Raw genomic sequence first — 19,943 nt, forward strand, 5'->3', positions numbered from 1 at the left:
TTATAATAAATAACAGCAGTTTCAGCTATTACTATTATTATGAAATTTAAAGATAAGACAAGGCCTTTGTCATAATTATTGAGATTATGGGATTATTTCACAGATTTTGCACAGCTAAAGACTCACTGAAGTTATTAAATGAAAGAAGTAGTAATTCCTCTGTGATCACTGAAATTGCCAGGGGAGAAGTTCTGTTTTTGTTCCCCCTCTCTCTTTTTAAAAAATATTTATTTATTTATTCCTTTTTGTTGACCTTGTTGTTTTATTGTTGTAGTTATTATTATTGTCGTCGTTATTGGATAAGACAGAGAGAAATGGAGAGAGGAGGGAAAGACAGAGAGGGGGAGAGAAAGATAAACACCTGCAGACCTGCTTCAAAGCCTGTGAAGTGACTCCCCTGTAGGTGGGGAGCCGGGGGGCTCCAACCTGGATTTTTATGCTGGTCCTTGCACTTTGCGCCACCTGCGCTTAACTCGCTGAGCTACTGCCCAACTCCCGATTTTGATCTCTTTTTTGATAATAGAATCAGTCCTGTTTCTTGACAGCTGTGAGAATGGTATTATCTAATTTAGAGGACCTCAGTTCAATTCCAATTGTTTTATTTCTTTGGCTTCCCTATATTGAAATGTGACAGTAATTTATATAAGATTTAAGAAGTTTTTCAAGATTTACTCATTCCTCACACCTTTTTACTCTATTAGATAAACATTTCAGTTCATTAAATGGAAAATGACAATTTTATTGCTTGACCCACTTCCCTTAGGAGTTTTTCTAAGGATCAAAAATTTCAGCTTTGATCTTAATATGTATATCCACCATCTCTGCCATGTTACTGTTTAACTTCATAATTATGTTTTGAGCTAGATATTTCTGCACTTGTAATTTTACAAAGTAAAAGTAAAAATAAGCTGAGTTTTTTTAAAGGTACACATGTGACAATTTCAAGAAAAGCAGAAATTTTTTTCTAATAATATGAAAATTAATTTTTTCAGAAGACTCAAGCCAATTCCTGAAATTTATCACATCGATGAAATAATTGCATTTACTTCCCCTGAAGCAATAAGAATAAAGATAATTTTATAGTCAATTGATACTTTCTTCTCCTCCCTTCCTTCTTGTCTCCATTCCAATCTATTTGATCTTACCATTATCATTACAGTACAGAAGATATGCCTACAAAATGTAAAAAATTGCTCTAGAATTAAAAAGTAGCAAATATACTTCAGTTGGATTCATATTTTTCTCTACATTTCAATTCAGATAGGAATAATAGAGGTAATATTATTCCTCAACTTTATATATAACTAGAAGAGATTAGTTTTATGAAAAATTTTACTTGTATAAAATAAAATTCTATTGTTAAATTTGATAGGAGTACGTAGATAATAGGAATGTATTATATTATCTACTTATGAATGAGAAAAAGATAAATCTTTTGTTCATTAAAACTTTATAAATATAATATTATCATATTACTAAATGACTATATGGTATGGGTTTTGACTAATGTCTAGGAAATGGAAATATTACTAAGTAAAATTCTTACAAAAATTATTTTAGACTCATGAAAAGTCTAACATGAAAAACAGCATTCATACTAGCTACTTGGAGGTAACATAGACTTCCCAAGCTGAGGGCACTATCCTTCCAGAAGACTAGCTTCACTTGGGACACCAGTCACAAGATTTGGGGTGCCTGCACTTCTGAACATATATCTCTGAATTCAAGGCTTCTCAATACTCTTTAGATCCAATAATTCACTAGAATGACTCACAGAATTCAGAACAGTGCTATCCTTATTATTGCATTTTTATTTTGAAAGACACTTAACAGTATTAAGCCAGAAGAATAGTCACGTAGGGCCACGAGTGAGAAACCTAAAGTGAAGCTGTTATATCTGCTGGACTTGTCATCTTCTTGGTAAATTAATGCGTGTCAGTAATGTGAAAGCTTATCTATGCTTTGGTTTCTAGAAATTTTATTGAAATTATGTTACATATGCATGATTGAATGACCACATTGTTGAACTCAATCTTCAGTCCATCTGGAAGACGCTTTCAAGAAGGTTAAAGCGGGAATGGCTGCTGGCTATGATAACATCACCCCAGAACTCATTCTTAACCTGGGCCCCGCGGCAAAGAAGTGGCTCACTTCATTCCTGTCCCACACCTTGGAATCCGAATCTATGCCCAAAATTTGGCATCGTGCGAAGATAATAGCAGTTTTGAAACCAAAGAAAGACCCAACACTGGCCGCCAGCTATAGACCAATTTCTCTCCTCTCCATGTGTTACAAACTCCTTGAGAGGCTGCTTCTGTCACGAATTTCTCCTCTTACAGAGAAATTCCTATCACCTGCCCAAGCTGGTTTCCGCCCAGGAAGATCTACCTGCGAACAAGCCCTGGCCCTCTCAACTTACATTGAAAATGGATTCCAGAAGAATTTAAAGACGGGTGCTGTCTTTGTTGATCTCACAGCAGCCTATGACACTGTCTGGCATCGTGGTCTCCTAGTCAAGATCTCAAGATGCCTGCCTCCATGGGTGGTCAACACTATATCGTTTCTTCTCCAAAACAGAAGATTCCGGGTGCATCTGGGTGACAAGTCTAGCAGATGGAGACTTGTCTCAAGTGGCCTCCCCCAGGGCTCTGTTCTGGCTCCTACGCTATTTAATATTTACATCAATGACCTCCCAGAAACTTCTTCAAGGAAGTTCATCTACGCCGATGACATCTGCTGTGCAACTCAGGCATCCAAGTTCGACATCCTCGAGGAAACACGAAAGACATGTCTCTGATATCTGATTACTGTAAAAAATGGCGACTAATCCCTAGCACTGCAAAAACGGTATCATCTGTTTTCCATCTACACCATGCCTCGGCCTCGCGTGAGTTTAATGTGCAGCTTGGCGATACGAGAATCCGGCATGAAGCCCAGCCAGTCTATCTTGGCGTTACTCTCGATCACACTCTGTCATTTCACAATCATCTCATAAAAACTGCAGCAAAGGTGGGTGAGAGGAATAACATCATTGCAAGACTGGCCAGCTCCTCATGGGGCGCGAGCGCTTCCACACTATGATCATCATCTCTGGCATTATGCTATTCCACTGCAGAATACTGTGCCCCAGGATGGTTCCGTAGCCCCCATGTCCACTTGGTCGATTCCAAATTATATTCCTCCATGAGGATAATTTCTGGAACCATCCGTTGCACCCCGGTTCCATGGCTGCCAGTTCTTAGCAACATCGCCCCGCCAGATATTCGTTGGGATGCGGCATCATCTAAGTTCATTTCCCACGTCTACGCTCGACTGGACCTGCCAATATACGCGGATATCTTCGCCCACCCTGTTCAACGCTTGACGTCTCGTCATCCAATCTGGTCTCCTATGCCTACACTGATCTTTTCTGTTCCAGACTCTTGGAAGCAGAGTTGGCAGTCAGCTGAGGTAAAGAACAAACACCTCATCAAAGACCCCTGCAAGCGTCAACCTGGCTTTGACCTAGCACGTTATGATTGGGCCCTCCTCAATTGCTATCGAACAGGCCATGGCCGGTGCGCCGCTGTATTCCACCGCTGGGGAGCCAGAGACGACCCAACCTGCCCCTGCGGCTCCAGACAGACTATGACCCACATAGTCAACGACTGCCACCTCTCCAGATTCAAAGGAGGTCTCGAAACTTTACATCAGGCTCAACCTGACGCTGTCGACTGGCTACGGAAGAAGGGCAAACGCTAGAAGAAGTCCATCTTTCCTCCCTGAGGGTTGGTGATGATACCATGTGGTTGAAAATTTCAGTCCTTTAATCACATGGCTGGACTTTTTTGCATGAACAGTTTCCCCTCAGAAACTCTGTAGGAATCTACAATATGTCACTTAAACACACACACACACACACACATACACACACACACATACTCTTTTGATCACTTTATCAAGTAAGGCTGATTTACAGGGTTGTTATTACAGTGATGTAGTTCCACATCTTTCCAAGGTAGGTATCAGTATACTTCACCTCATGCCAAACTATCATATGGTTCTTTCAGGACAGGACTGAATCCTCAACATCCCCTGAAATAGTGCTCCTCCCAAAGCTTCTCAGAGTCCCCAAATCTGTTTATATACATGTAATTTTCTTATAGAGACAGAGATTGAAGGAAAAAGGGGAAATAGGGAGAGAGAAAAAAAAAAGGCACCTACAATACTGCTACACACTTGTGAACAACGATTCCTAACATGCAAGGATTTTGATCCATAGGGAATACCAAATAGCCTTTGTTTTCATTATTTCATAAAATCCTATGATAATGAGGTTCTATTATTTTGCGCTGGTATTGTTTCTTAGACACAATAGCACTTAAGCAAGATGGGTGAGGTCTCAGGAACAAAAATCTTTTAGAGGAAGCAGACAACAGATAAGCAAATGAGTAAAACAAAAAGTTTTTAATGATCATAGGATGTAAAAACTACGAGAGAGAATGTGTAGGGCCAAGGGGCTGGGTGGTGACACACTTGGGTAAGTGCACACACTACAATGCATAAGGACCTGGCTTCAAGTCCCTGGTCCCCACCTGCAGGGGGAAGCTTCACAAACATTGGCTCAGGGTTGCAGGTGTCTCTCTGTTTATCTTCCTCTCTATCACCCTTTTCCTTCTCAATTAGGCTGTCTCTATCCAATAAATAAATAAAGATAATAAAAAAAAGAATATGTAGGGCTGAAAAGCAGTATCGATTTGGGTAGTAAGTAAATCACCTCCATAGATGGCATATATTGTGCAGAATGTCAGGAATCAGCATGGAATGATAGTGCTAGAGGCTACCTGCATGGGCATAAAAGATGGACAGAACTATGGGACCAAAAGGAGGGATACTCTACTGTCAGAAAGTCATGGGGAAGGACTATGAAATGAAATGTCAGAGGGAGGTAGAAGCCAGGGTTATGATAAAGATTTTTATTTTGATATATTATAAAACATAAAGTTATAAAAGCACAAAAAAGTCCATAGCCTCACATATCAATACTAACTATAAGTTGAAATATTAACTTGTTTTCATTCAGTACTTTTTACTGCGTAAAAATACCTATAAAATAAGATTGGCAATACTCTCTGAGGGTTAAAGAATAGGAAAGCTATCAAGGGAAGGAATGGGATATGGAGTTCTGGTAGTGGGAATTGTGTGGAGTTGTACCCCACTTATCCCATGGTTTTGGGAGGAGAGTAGCTCCCAAATATGAGAAAAGTGTATAAATATTTTTGACTGTAAACCCCATCGATTTGATCTGATTTGGGGCCCATATTAACTTAGAAGCCTATGTAACCTCTGCATCCCTGTACATCCAACATCACATTCTGTGGTCATGATAGGAACATTCCAAGCTGCCTCAATATCAGGACCCATCTTCCCCAGGTGTTTTCTTTTTATAAATAGATATATAATAATAATAAATAAGATCAGTTATATTTTATGACTTACTTTTTATTCACTTAGCAGTATTCCATGAGTATTTTGAATACCAATACATACCTTTCTGAAAGGTGATGTTAATATTAGCAAAATAGTCCTTCCTGTACTGTGTTGTATTTATCTAATTCAGTGATTGTTTTTGAATGTTGTTGTTTTATGTTTTAATATATTACATATTTTTTTCTTTAGTGATTGCTTTCATATATGAAAATTATGAAGTCAGAGAGAGAGGTCTCTTGGGATGGTCCCTGTTTTGCTATGTGAGAGGCCCACATTGGAGACCCTGCTTTGCCACATCAGAGTGCTACACAAATGAAAATTGCAGGGCTGTGGTCTCTCCATCTTTTTTTTTTTTTAATTTAATTTTTTACTTATAAAAAGGAAACATTGACTAAACCATAGGGGGCTAGAAATTCACACAGTTCCCACCACCAGAACTCTGTATCCCATCCCCTCCCCTGATAGCTTTCCTATTCTTTATCCCTCTGGGAGTATGGACCCAAGGTCATTATGGGATGCAGAAGGTGGAAGGTCTGGCTTCTGTAATTGCTTCCCTGCTGAACATGGGCATTGACAGGTCGATCCATACTCCCAGTCTGTCTTTCTCTTTTCCTAGTGGGGAAGGCCTCTTGGAGATGGGAGCTCTAGGACACATTGGTGGGGTTGTCTGTCCAGGGAAGTCTAGTTGGCATCATGCTAGCATCTGGAACCTGGTGGTTGAAAAGAGAGTTAACCTACAAAACCAAACAAATTGTTTACCAATCATGGACCTAAAGGCTGGAATAGTACAGATGAAGAGTTGGGGGGCCCTCCAGTTTGTAGATAGCTAGTAGGTCTATTTTAGTGATATTCCAAAGGACCTGTGGCTATACTAGTTTTTTGTTTTTTGGGTTTTTTTTTTTCCTAAGCCTGAAATCTGATATACAGGTGGATCCAAGTTATTGTCTGGTGAGATGATGTCATGGCTGGAAAAAGGGCCAGAAAGCTGGATTTGGGAAGAGAGTAGCTCCCTAATATGGGAAAAGTATATAAATATTGTTAATTGTAAACCCCATCTATCTGATGTGATCTGGGGCCCATATTCAGCTTAGGAGCCTATGTGACCTTTCCATCCCTGTAGATCTGAGCTCACATTCTGTGGTCACGTGTAGGAACATTCCAAGCTGCCCCCATGTCAGGACCCATCTTCCTCAGGTGTAGCATAGAGTATATTGTCCTGCCTCCCTTCAGAGGATGGAACATTCTCTACCATTGTTGATTCAAGTTGAGGGCAAGATCCTATGGGGGGCCACAAAGGGGTCTATTGTGTTGTTCCTAATAGGAATGACCGGCAACAATGGAGAGAGGGATTTATTCAAGGTCTAGGCCTATCATGTCTGTTTGGGAATCTCAGGACTCCTGGAATAGGGCCCCAGCTGATGGTGAGGCATGATAGTGACTGTCATCATTAAAGTATGCCAGACTCTTGCCCTTATTCAGCTTTTGCAGTCCTTGCTTTGATGAGGTTAGCTTATAGTTAGTTAGTAGTTAGTGAGAGAACTGTAGTAGGAAGTAGGTGAGGAGGGTATCTAAGTCTAAGTGGACACTATTTCATTGTAAATTTTATACTGACTCACTACAGACTAGTGTATTTTTCTTTCAGGTATATATTTTCCCCTAATTTGTGGGTACATGTGAACATATGCTCTATCTTTGTCTCTCTTTCAATTAAAAAATGGACCTAAAATGGTGAAGTCCTTGCAATGCCAAAAAGATATTTGTACACATTTCTGATGATTTCTTCTATCTTTAAAGGGATTATAAAGCTAAATGGTATAAACACTTTGGCCTTTTGATGCATTTATTTCTTCCCAGAAATATACTTGTTATCCTGGTAAGTGATTAAATTTTCCGATTCTTAATGTCTTAATTCTTTTTTGCATGAACAGTTTCCCCTCAGAAACTCTGTAGGAATCTACAATATGTCACTTAAACACATACACACACACACACACACACACACACACACACACACATACACACACTTCACTTTATCAAGATTCTTAATGACCGTATTTTAAAATGTATTTACACTTTAATCAGTAAAAAATACATATTGCAGTTCTTTTTACTTATTATGCTTAATGAAATATGTGTATTTTCATTTACTTATTTTCCTGTATGCATCTTTTTTTATTGAATTGGTACATTTTCATATAGCTTTTAAAAATGTATTTGGAATTTTTTTAAATTCTGGATTTCTAGAGGATTTTACGGGTTAATCTTTCTCCCTCACACTGTGGCATAGCATATTTCCCTCATAAAATGTGAGGCTAGATTGGGATCTTTGTTACCCTCCCCTCCCCGCCCTTCCCCTCCTTTCTCCTCCCTTTCCTTCCCCTCCCCTCCCCTCCCCTCCTCTCCCTTTGTTCCCCTTTTTTTCTTCACCATTTTCTCCCCTCCCCTCCTGCTTCCCTCTTCCTCCCTCCATTCTTCTCCCATCTCCTCTCCCCTTCCCTCTCCTCTCCCTTCCTCTCCCTCTTCCTTCCTCTCCCTTCCTCTACTCTTCTCCCTTCACCCTCTTCTCCCCTCCCTCTCTACTTCCCTCCTCTCCCCTGCCCTCTTCTCATTCCCTTTTCTTTCCTTCATCTCCTCTCCTCTCCTCCCTCCTCCCCTTCCCTCTTCTCTTTTTCCCTCCTCCCCTCTTCTCCCCTCCTCTCCTCTCCCCTAATCTCTTCTGTTATTATTCTTGTCTTTCCTTGTCAGTAGTATTATTGTTGGGGCCAGTGCTCCTAAGGGCTTTTTCTTTGCTTATTTTATTTGATTGATAGGACAGAGAGAAATTGAAGAAGGGGGGCAAGGCCCAGAAAGGAGAGAGAGGGAGAGAGAGAGAGAGAGAGAGAGAGAGAGAGAGAGAGAGAACCAAAAAGAAGTGACACCTGCGGCACTACTTCATTACTCAGGAACATTTCCACTGCAGGTGGGCTTGAGCCCTGTTCCTTGGGCCTGGTAATGTGCTATACCAGGTGCACCACCTCCCAGTCTGATGGTTGCTTTCCTTGGTTGTTATTTCAGTGAAACACCCAAAGTAAGTGCTTACTATTTATTGTGTCAATAACTAGCACTCACAGTTATTGTAGAAGATGCTAACGCAATGCAACTTTTTTGGATTTGAATATTTTATTCATGTTCTTAAGGATTTTTAAACTTAATAATCAACTTGGGATTGATTTTTTTATTAGTTTTGACTAGTTCAGTCCACCTAAATTCAGTCTACTACACCATAAATTACTCTGTTATTATTTTTCTTCCTCATTTCTACTATTACATACTTTATTTATTGTTCTTGCTATCATCAAGTATAATGGCACTTGAGCTACTAGCTATTAGCTTAGTTAGACAGTTCAAACTTTATCATGTATCAAGATCACCTGGGAACCTTGTTAAAACAGATTAATGGTCTCTACTCAGAGTTTCTGATTCAGTAGGCCTGAGGTGGGTCCAAAATTTGTATTTCTAACATGTTCCCATGTGATGCTGATGCTTCTGGTCTTCAGACAACATTTTGGGAATCAATAGTCTAAATGCTGTTCTGTCCACTTAGTATCCCTTTGGAAAGAAACAGCAGCTGTTGCTTTACATAATCTCTCATATGAAGTAAATCTTAGCAAAGAACATAGAAATTGACATTGAGAAAAGAATTTTGACTACAACTTTGGTAAGAAGACAGCCTTAATGTCTTGCATTTTCTCTTGCTGGGAAATCCCCCTGTTGAGAGGGGCACCACAGTTAACATTTTAGAACTTGTTCTGCTTTAAAGAACCGAGTGAGTTCAGAAGAAAGGAGAGAGAACAATGAGAAAGGACACCTGTGATGGACACAGAAGGGGAATGCAGGTATGATCAAATGAGCTCCATTGAATCATCAGCTCTTCCAATTCTCTAAATATAGAGTTGGTATGTTGGCTCTACCTAATGCTGTCTCAGAAGGGAAATGTCATGAAAGTACACTGCTGCTTAGAGCAATACAAGCCCCGAGGGTGCATCAACTTCAACAAATTTTTCTTTCCTTTTTTTTTTTTCAAATATGTGTCAGCTTCAAGTTGGCAAATTTCAAGTTCACTTCACTATATTCAATGACGCACCTTCACACAGTAAGCACACTAGAGACAAAGAGGTGCCTTGCAACTGCCAGAGAGAGAGAAAAAAGTCCTCTGAGATGAAATGTTAACATAAGAAGTAGAAATGGTTTGTTATAGTCACAAGCTAGCTCTTTGGGGTTCACTTTCCTATAGTGAGTGAACTGTAGTGCGGTACCCTAGTGAAAGAGTCTCAATAAAATTAGAACGATCATTTTAAAAGGGCAGAGGGAGAGAGAGGCATAGAGAGAGAAGGAGAGAGTTCTTTTGTGTGTGTGTGTGTGTGTGTGTGTGTGTGTGTGTGTGTGTGTGAGTGTATGTTAGGAAGCTTAACAAAAGTGAAAAGTGCTTTATATAAATGTGAGTTTTCATGGCAGTCTCAAGCCTACACTCATGCTTTTAATATATAATAAGCTACTTTAGCAAGCAATGGATAATGGAAAGACAGAATTCTGGAAAAAACTATCTGGTAGGGAGGAAGGAACTGATCTTTCAGGCAGGGAATGTCTCTCACACTATAACAATGTACGTTTTCTTTGTGTTCTTCACACACTGTGTGTCTTATAAGAAAAGTAGTATGTTAGTTTATCATTGTGCTAGAATTCTTGCTTTATCTAGAAATGTGATTTAATATTATTTATTTATTCATTTTACCTATAAAGTAATGTTACTTTTCCTGTTTAAGGACAACAGAAAACCATGATTATAAGAGAAAAGCAAAATCAGAATATGCGGAAATATGCATCTTTTAAAAAATGTTTATTTCTTGCATTTCTGTGGGGAAAGCAAGGGGGATTTGATGTAAGAAAACAATCAGTCAAGTTCCTTGTTCTTTTAAAAGGTGAAAGATTTATATGATCTGAAGAGAAGCCAGAATATCCTTGCTCTTTTAACTCTTTAAATGTGCATGTGGATCAAGTCATTCCCAAATCGGTGAGAGTAATTGATAGGTTACATTAAACAATGCATCAACTATTTCAATTGTTTTCTTGCATTCACTCAAGCTGATAGATTTGTTTTGTTTTCTTTTATTTTTCTACATAAGACTCCATGGAATCACAGAGGGTGATATTTGAAAGAGATGTTAGGTAGCCTCTTGACAGTTGCTTAAAAGCACTGGATAATATACCCAACATGCCATACTCCAAAAAGACTTGACTTCCATGTATTTGCCTTTTTGATTATTTCATTGAACAAAACACCACTCTCCCTGTAGCACTCTTCCATTAGGTCTACATTATGTCAATAATTTATTTTATTAATGTTTATAAATGAATATCATATCTTCAATTCCATCTAAAACTTCTAAGACCGACATCATTGATTGCTGTACTTCAGATCATTCACAGAATAGACAGACCTATTATTTATATCTGAGCAACTGAAGAACAAAATAATACTCAGTGGCCTCTAGACAGTTTGGTCTCTTATTTCTCCTGTTAAACTTACTAACTATAAATTATCTCAATCTATTTGATTTTCATATATTTTTCTCCTGGGTAGCTTATTCATTTTGTGTTTTATTTATTTTTAATATTATTAGTGGGGGATTAATGGTTTATAGTAAATACACTTGTTGGCACATGCATGAAATTTTCCAGTTCTCTGCAAAACACTTTCAGCTCAAAACTAGATCTTCTGCCATCATATATTAGGGCCTGAATGCCTCACAGCTTCAGAGTCCTTTATTTTGGTGCAATACACCAAACCCAGTCTAAGTTATATTTTGTGTTTCTCCTTTCTGTTCTTAATTCTCAACTTCTGTGCATGAGTTAAGTCATACCGTATTTATCCTTCTCTCTCTGGTTTATTTTACTTCATAGATTCCTTTAAGCCCCATCCAAGATGAGGTGAAGAAAGTGAATTCATCATTCTTAAGAGCTGAATAGTATTCCATTGTGCATATATACCACAACTTTCTTAGTCACTCCCCTGTTGGACATCTAGGTTGCTTCCAGGTTTTGGAGATTAGAAATTGTACTGCTCAATGGAGTTTTTTTTTTTTTCTGAGTTGGTGAGCTCATTATATAATTTTGTTATGTTATTGGTCTCTTGTTTGATGTATGGCATGTAAATATCTTTTTTCATTATGAAGGGGGTCTGTTTGGGTGGTTCTTTTGCTGTGCAGAGGCTTTTCAATTTGATGAAGTACCATTTCTTGTTTTTGTCTCCCTTAAAACTGGACTTGAGTTATTGAAGATGTCTATAAAATTTAGATGGAAAAGAGTACTGCTAATATTTTCCTCTAAATAGTATGTAGTTTCTGATCAAACATCCAAGTCCTTGATCCACTTAGAGTTTACTTCTGTATGAAGTGAAATGCAGTGGTTCAGTTTCATTCTTCACATTTCAACCCTATTTTCCCAACACCAGTTGTTGAAGAGACTCTCTTTTCTCCATTTAGCAGTTTGGGTCCACTTGTCAAAAAATGAGATGTCCATAGTTGTGAGTACTTGTTTCTGCATTAAATTTGTGTATGGCTCTGTGTAGAATATTCATTTTGATGATGTTAATTCTTCCAATCCATGAACATGGGATATCTTTCTACTTCATTGTATCTTTTTCTATTTCTTTAAATAGTGACTCTTAATTTTCAGCATACAAGTCTTTCACTTCTTTTCTTAGGTTTATTCCTATATATATATATATATATATATATATATATATATATATATATTGCTGCTATAGTGTATGGGATTGATTTCTGCATTTCTTCTTCTGACTTATTGTTTGCATAAAACAATGCCATTGTATTTTGTATATTAATTTTGTAGTCTGATACCTTAGTATAATGCTCGATAATTTCCAGGGTTTCCCTACTGGATTATTTATTTAATTTTTGTTTGTGATTAATAGTAAGTTACAAGTTTACAAGATTGCAAGGTTACAGTGTATAATTATACACCATGCCCACCACTAAAATTCTGCATCCCCACCCTCTTGTCTCCCAAAGATAACAATATACTTCCTTTTTTTCTAAGTTCTTGTGTATCAGATCTCTAGATTCCACAGATGAATATTTTCCTTTTCTATGCCCAGGGTGTGATGTGAGTCTCCAAATACATCTTTGGTGTGAAGCTCCTGAAGAGTTTCATTGACATTTTCCTCCATAAATTTGTATATGGATGAATGTTAGTCCAAAAACTGTAATGTGTGTGATTAACTAGGGGTGCCACCACCCACCCAGATCCCTGACGAGAAACTATATAGTATTTAGAGGAAAATATTAACAGGACTCTTTTCCATCTAAGTTTTATAAGGATCTTCAATGACACAAGTCCAATTTCAAGAAAGACAAAAACAAAAAAGCAATGGTACTGCATGAAATTGAAAGCTTCTATAATATCTAGATCTTTAAACCATTCTGAATTGACCTTGATGTATGTTATTAGGTGGTGGCCTAGTATCACTTTTTTACATGTGGCTACCCAGTCTTTCCAGCATTATTGGCTGAAGAGACATCTTTTTTCCCATTGAATAGTTTTGGCCTCTTTGTCGTATATTAGGTAGTTGTATATATGTGAGCTCTTCTATGAGATTTCAGTTCTGCTCCAGTACCATATTGTTTTGATTACTATTGTTTTTTAGTATAAACTGAAATTGGGGAGTGTGATATTTCCATTTTTTCCTTTTTTCTTAAAAGCAATTTGGCAATTCCTGTATTTTTGTTGTTTCACACAAATTTATGGACAAGTTACTTGATTTGCTTAAAAAATATCATTAATGATTTGATAGGGATTGTACTGAAGCTGTAGATTGCTTTCAGTAAAATAACCACTTAAATTATGTTTATTCTTCCACTCCAGAAACAAAAACCATTCTTCTACTTCTGTGTCCTCTATCTCATTAAACAATGTTTTATAGTTTTCATAATAAAGGTCCTTCAAATCTTTCATGAGATCCACTCTAAGGTATCTCATTACTTGTTAGAAGAATCTTGGCCCTTTTATTTACTTACTTATTTATTTTTTACTGTGGAAATCTTCTTGAGCTATACTTTCAAAAAGTACTTTAGACTTTGTGTACTTTATGATTTAGCATCTTATCCACATCATGTGTAGATGTATGTGATGTATATATGTGTGGTGGGTAGTGATTGAGAGCTCATTTTCTGTGATTAAACAAGTATGATTCACATTCTACCTTTACCATTTACTAGTTTTTCATCTTTGTCAAATAACTAAACTTTGTCAAAACTGTTCAACTTCTCTGACCCATCTTGGTCAGAGCTAGAAGGAATTATGTTAAGTGAGCTAAGTCAGAAAGATAAAGATGAATATGGGATGATCCCACTCATCAACAGAAGTTGAGAAAGAAGATCAGAAAGGGAAACTAAAAGCAGGATCTGACTAAATTAAAAGTAGGGCAAAAAAGTAAAAACCCTTTGGTGAGGGGGAGGGTGGACATGCGGCTTCCTGGGCTGGTGGGTGGGTGGGTGGGTGCGTGGGATGGGTCACAATCTCTTGGTGGTGGGAATGGTATTATGTACACTCCTATTAAATTGTAGTCATATAAATCACTATTTAATTAATATGAGAGGGGGAAAACTGATTGTATGTCTAGCAAAGGGACTTCTCACTGTTAACCCAATTACCAAATAATGTGATGTTAACAATAACTATCCATTGTCTTCTTGAACCCTAAGACAGCAGGAACCTCCCATTTCCACTATAGAGCCAAAACTCTGTTTTTCTTTTTAATGGTAGGCTGATATTGAACACAATAATGTGTTAAGTAAGTTCTTTACTCTTTTTTCCCTGTCAACTCGTAAGCAATGAATAGAAAAGTTGAGTTATTAATTATAATTTACCTATTGGTAGGCTGTTCTGAATCAACAAGTTTGTGTGTATATATATATACATATACATTAGTTGGAACAATGTATGGCATTGTAACTATTATCATGTAATCATGTAACTATAACCCTCATTCATGTTACAAATAATTTTTTAGTCTTATTTAACTCACAAGAACTATTAAAGAGGGTTTATTTGTCCTCTTATAACAAATCAACCACTTATTGTATCCATAATTAAAATGTCAAATGTTAATTGATCCCAGTTTCTATAGCTTCAGTCAAGATATTCTCAGTATTTTATGATAAAATCTTTAACTTCTTTAATTCAGGAAATGCTCATTCATTCAAATAATTGTGCTCATTGAGGAGGACAATTCCAAATGAGAGATGTTTGGGTCTTAAGGGAGATTTCAATTGGATATTTATGGGAAGAACCATGGTTTTCAAAGAAATGGAAAATTATTTTTCTTCATAAATTACAGTATTTTAAATAACTGTTAAATACTAATTTGTTTATAGAATATCACAATGTATATTTTAAATTTTATCCAATAACTTATATGTTACTTGAACAACCTTTACTTAGTATATGTGAAGCAATGTATAGGATATTGTTTCAGCATACTCTTCCAGGAAATCTCTACAAAGCAATAGATAGGGGAATGTGATCCTTATTTTTATTTTAGTTTTAGTTTTTATTTATAAATTGGGAACTTTGACAAGACCATAGGATAAGAGGGGTACAATTCCACATATTTCCCACTACCGAAACTCCATATCCCATTCCATCTCCTGATAGCTTTCCTATTCTTTAGCCCTCTGGGAGCATGGATCCAGGATCATTATGGAGTATAGAAGGTGGGAGGTCTGGCTTCTGAACATGGGCGCTGACAGGTCGATCCATACTCCCAGCCTGTCTTTCTCTTTCCCTGGTGGAGCGGGGATCTGGGGAGGTGGGGCCCCAGGACACATGGTGGGGTCCTCTGCCCAGGAAAGTCAGATTGGCATCATGGTAGCACCTGGAACCTGGTGGCTGAAAAAGAGTTAAGATAGAAAGCAGAACAAATTGTTGACTAATCATGAATCTAAATGCTGGATGTTGTGGATGAAGACTTGGTGTCTCTGTTTTGGAAAAAGCTAGAAGGTTTATTTTAGGTATATTCCAAGAGGCTCATGACCCAACTAGTTTTTGCCTGTACCTGACATCTAATATGCAGGTGACCTAAGCTATTGTCTGGGGAGATGGTGTCATAGTTGGAAAAAGGATACAGAAAGCTGGATCAGGGAAGAGAGTAGCTCCAAATATGGGAAAAGTGTATAAATATTGTTGACTGTAAACCCCATCAATTTTATCTGGGTCCCATAGTCAGCACAGGACCCCCTGCATCCCTGTAGGTCTGAGCTCACATTCCATGGTCAATGCTAGGAACATTCCAGGCTGTGCCAACTTCAGGACCCATCATCCTTGGATGATTAGGCAGAGTATGCTATCTAACCTCCCTTCGGAGAATGGAACATTATTTTCCATTGTTGATCCAATTGAGGAACAGGTCCAATAGGGGTCCACAGAGGGGTCCCTTATGTTGTTCCTGATGGAGATGACCAGTGACAGTGGTGAGAGGGATCTGTTAGAGGTCTATGCCTATCATGTCTGTGTGGAAATCCCAAGACTCTTTGACTGGGGTTCCAGGTGATGGGCTGGCCTGGTAGTGACATCATTAAAGTAAACATAAGCTTTTTTTCTAGTGCATAATAAACACTCAATAAAAATATTTTTTTCAAATAAAATAAATGAGAACAAAGTTTTATTTCTTTTTTCAAAAGATTTATTTATTTACCAGTATGAGTGAGAGGTAAGTAGAATAATCCTTTGTCACATGTGGAGCCATAGATTGAACTCAGAACCTTATTCCTGTAAGTCATGTGCTATAACCACTGTGAAAAATTTTAGTGCCCATGATTTTTATTTCTAAGAGTACTTGGGCATGTGATCCCAAGAAACATGCTATCCCTTAGCAGTTTCTCACTAAGTTGCCTTGTAAACACTTGGTAATAACACTAATAAAAATTCATTAATAATATGTGTAACTCAGCACAAATTAGTGTTTGTTAAGTACTTATTAATAAACAAAGGCATTTTAAAATAATTTTTTATTTATAGTAGATGGCAAATTTAAAATAGACCATCAAAATGAAAGAAATCATAGAGACTATCTGCCCAAACTCACTAAATTTACTGATGAATAAACTCAATGTTCACAAGTAGAAGTCACACATCTTGACTCCCAGTTAGTGTCCTTTTCTTCCTATCTCATTTTGCCTTCATATCACCAAGATTTGTAGATCAATGATGAAAAAAAATTCATTTTACACATTTACAATTATTCTCTCTCCTAGCATATAACTTTGTTAACAAATTGCTACATTTTGATTTATAGTCTTTTGGTCACATTTATCATATTTAAAATGACATAATTTGAAAGTTTGACCATGGCCTTAAAAACACTAAAACATTGGGGGTCCGGTGGTGGCCCAGCAGGTTAAGCGCACACGGAGCAAAGTGCAAGGATCCCAGTTTGAGCCTCTGGCTTCCCACCTGCAAGGAGATGTAGCTTCACAAGCGATGAAGTAGGTGTCTATCTTTTTCTCCCCCTCTGTTTTCCCGTCCTCTCCATTTCTCTCTGTCCTATTCGGCAACATCAATAACAACAATAATAATAACCACAACAATGATAAAAACTAGGACAGAAAAAGGAAAATAAATAAATAAAATATTTAAAAAAAACTAAAAAAGTTTAGTAAAATATTGTTTATTTCCCCCTTTCCAAGAAAAAAATGTGTAAAAAAAAAAGTCTTCACTCTAGGAAATAGTTGGCTAAAATATAAGATAGTCTTCAAGTCTTTAATCAACATGCCATAAATATAATTCATTTAATTTTTTAATAATCTTTACTTTATTTTATTATTATTTTTTTTGCCTCCAGGGTTATTGCTGGGACTCGGTGCCTGCACCATGAATCCACTCCTGTGGAGGCTATTTTTTCCCCTTTGTTGCCCTTTTTGTTTATGGTTATGTAGTTATTATTATTGTTATAATTTATTTTTTATTCCAGTTAATATTGTATGTGCTTTCCTACTGAAACTGATATCTGTTTTTGTTTATGTGATGCTGCAGTCACATGCGTGTGCGGTTACACCATAACTGGGCTGGAATTTTATTCTACTTATTTGAGAGGGAGAGAGAGAGAGAAAGAGAGAGAGAAAGAGAGAGAGGGAGAGAGAGGGAGAGAGAGAGAAGGAGAGAGAGAAAGAGAGAGGGAGAGAGAGTGAAGGAGAGAGAGGAAGAGAGAGAGAGGGAGAGAGGGAGAGAGAGGGAGAGAGAGGGAGAGGGAGAGAGAGAGACACAGAGAGAGAGAGAGATTATAGCATTTCCCCACCATCCAAGGAGCTTGCTCCAGGTGCCTTATCACTCTTATTTGTTGTGTCAGTGTTGGAACCCAGGCTCTTGGGTATGATAAGGCACTTACTCTACCAGACAATCACCCATCTCCTCCTCTACATTGAGTAATGGCTACTCAGCCAAATGTGATATTATCTCTGTGTTTATTACACTTTTATTTTTCAAACTGCTAGTCACTATTCAGAGATAGTCTGATCATGTTTCTACTGGGATTCAAGAAAGAGTAATTGAATAAATGACTGTGTAGCGATCATAGACTTTACTAGTATGAAGGACATCTTTATTTCCAGGTATGTTGTCATGGTTTCAGGAAAATTGAGAATCTTACTATTAAAATGAGCCTAGTTTCCTAACTGCAAAGGTTAAACATTCATTTCTTGCCAAGCTATTAAGCCAGCAATTATGTTTTTTTTTAAGTATTACTCTATCATGTTATGTTTCTGCCTTTATATGATGTTCAACCTGAATTAACATGACTGGAACAGATGCTAAATAACTGTACCCAAGTCACTTGTGTCCTATTTTACACTTCACATCATGAGTTGGACTAGGCTAGGAGAACATTTGTTCTTTACATCCAAGTCACACCATATGTCTTCAGATTCACTGGATAGAGGCATGTGATCAGTTTACTATCCACCTCATCTCTGCAATTCCTTCCTTAAAAAATAATGGAAGGGAACACACATAGCAATAAAGCTTAAGTGATATGGATATGTATTTTTATAGTTAAGTTTTTTAAATATTTAATTTCTTGGTTCAGGGAATAATAGGTGATTTTTTTGACCTTTTATTTTTATATATTATATATTATATATATTATATATATTATATATTATTATATATAATATTATATATAATATATTATTATATATAATAATATATTATTATAATATTATATATTATATAATTATATATAATTATATAATTATATAATATATAATATTATAATTATATAATTATAATATTATATATTATATATTATTATATATTATTATAATATTATTATATATTATATATATAATATATATTATATATTATATACCTTTTATTTTAATGTATTTTTTTATATAATGGAAACACTGACAAGACCATAGGATAAGAGGAGTATGATTTCTACCACCAGAGCTCTGTATCCCATCCCCTCCCCTCATAGCTTTCCTATTCTTTGACCCCGTGGGAGAATGGACCCAAGGTCAGTATGGGGTGCAGAAGGTGAAAGGTCTGGCTACTGTAATTGCTTCTCTGCTGAACATTCTTCTGAACATGGGTGTTGACAGGTTAATCCATACTCTCAGCATCTCTCTCTCTCTCTTTCCCTAGTGGGGAAGGATGTGAGGAAACAGAGCTTCAGGACACATTGGTGGGGTCATTTGTCCAGGAAAGTCCAGTTGGCATCATGGTAACATCTGGAACCTGGTGGCTGAAAAAGAGTTAACACATAAAGCCATACAAATTGTTGATTAATCATGAACCTAAAGGCTGGAATATTGCAGATGAAGATTTGGGGTATCTGTTATGAAAATAGCTATTAGGTCTATTTTAGGTACATCCCAAAGGGCACATGACTTTATTAGTTCTTGCCTGAGCCTGACATCTGATATGCAGATAGACCCAGGTTATTGTCTGGGGAGATGATATCATGGCTGGGAAAAGGGCTAGAAATCTGGATCAGGGAAGAAAGTAACTAACAAATATGGGAAAGGTGTATAAATATTGTTGACTGTAAACCCCATCAATTTAATCTGGGGCCCACATTCAGCATAGGAGCCTATGCAACCTCTATATCCCTGTAGGTCCAAACTTGCATTCTGTGGTCATGAGTAGGAACATTCCAAGTTGCACCAATTTCAGGCCCCATCTTCTTCAGGTGTTAGATAGAGTATGTTATCCAACCCCCCTTTGGAGGATGGAACATACTCGACCACTGTTGATCATTGAGGGCAAGGTTCTATGGGGGTCCTCAAGGGGGTGCATTATGTTGTTCCTGATGGCAATAACCAGTGATAATGGAGAGAGGGATCTGTTCGAGGTCAGGGCTCATCATATTTGTGTGGGAATCCCAAAGCAGGTGAAGAGGGTATCTAGGTCTAAGTAAA

The sequence above is a fragment of the Erinaceus europaeus genome, chromosome 18 (genome assembly GCF_950295315.1).
Source record: "Erinaceus europaeus chromosome 18, mEriEur2.1, whole genome shotgun sequence".
Taxonomy (NCBI): domain Eukaryota; kingdom Metazoa; phylum Chordata; class Mammalia; order Eulipotyphla; family Erinaceidae; genus Erinaceus; species Erinaceus europaeus.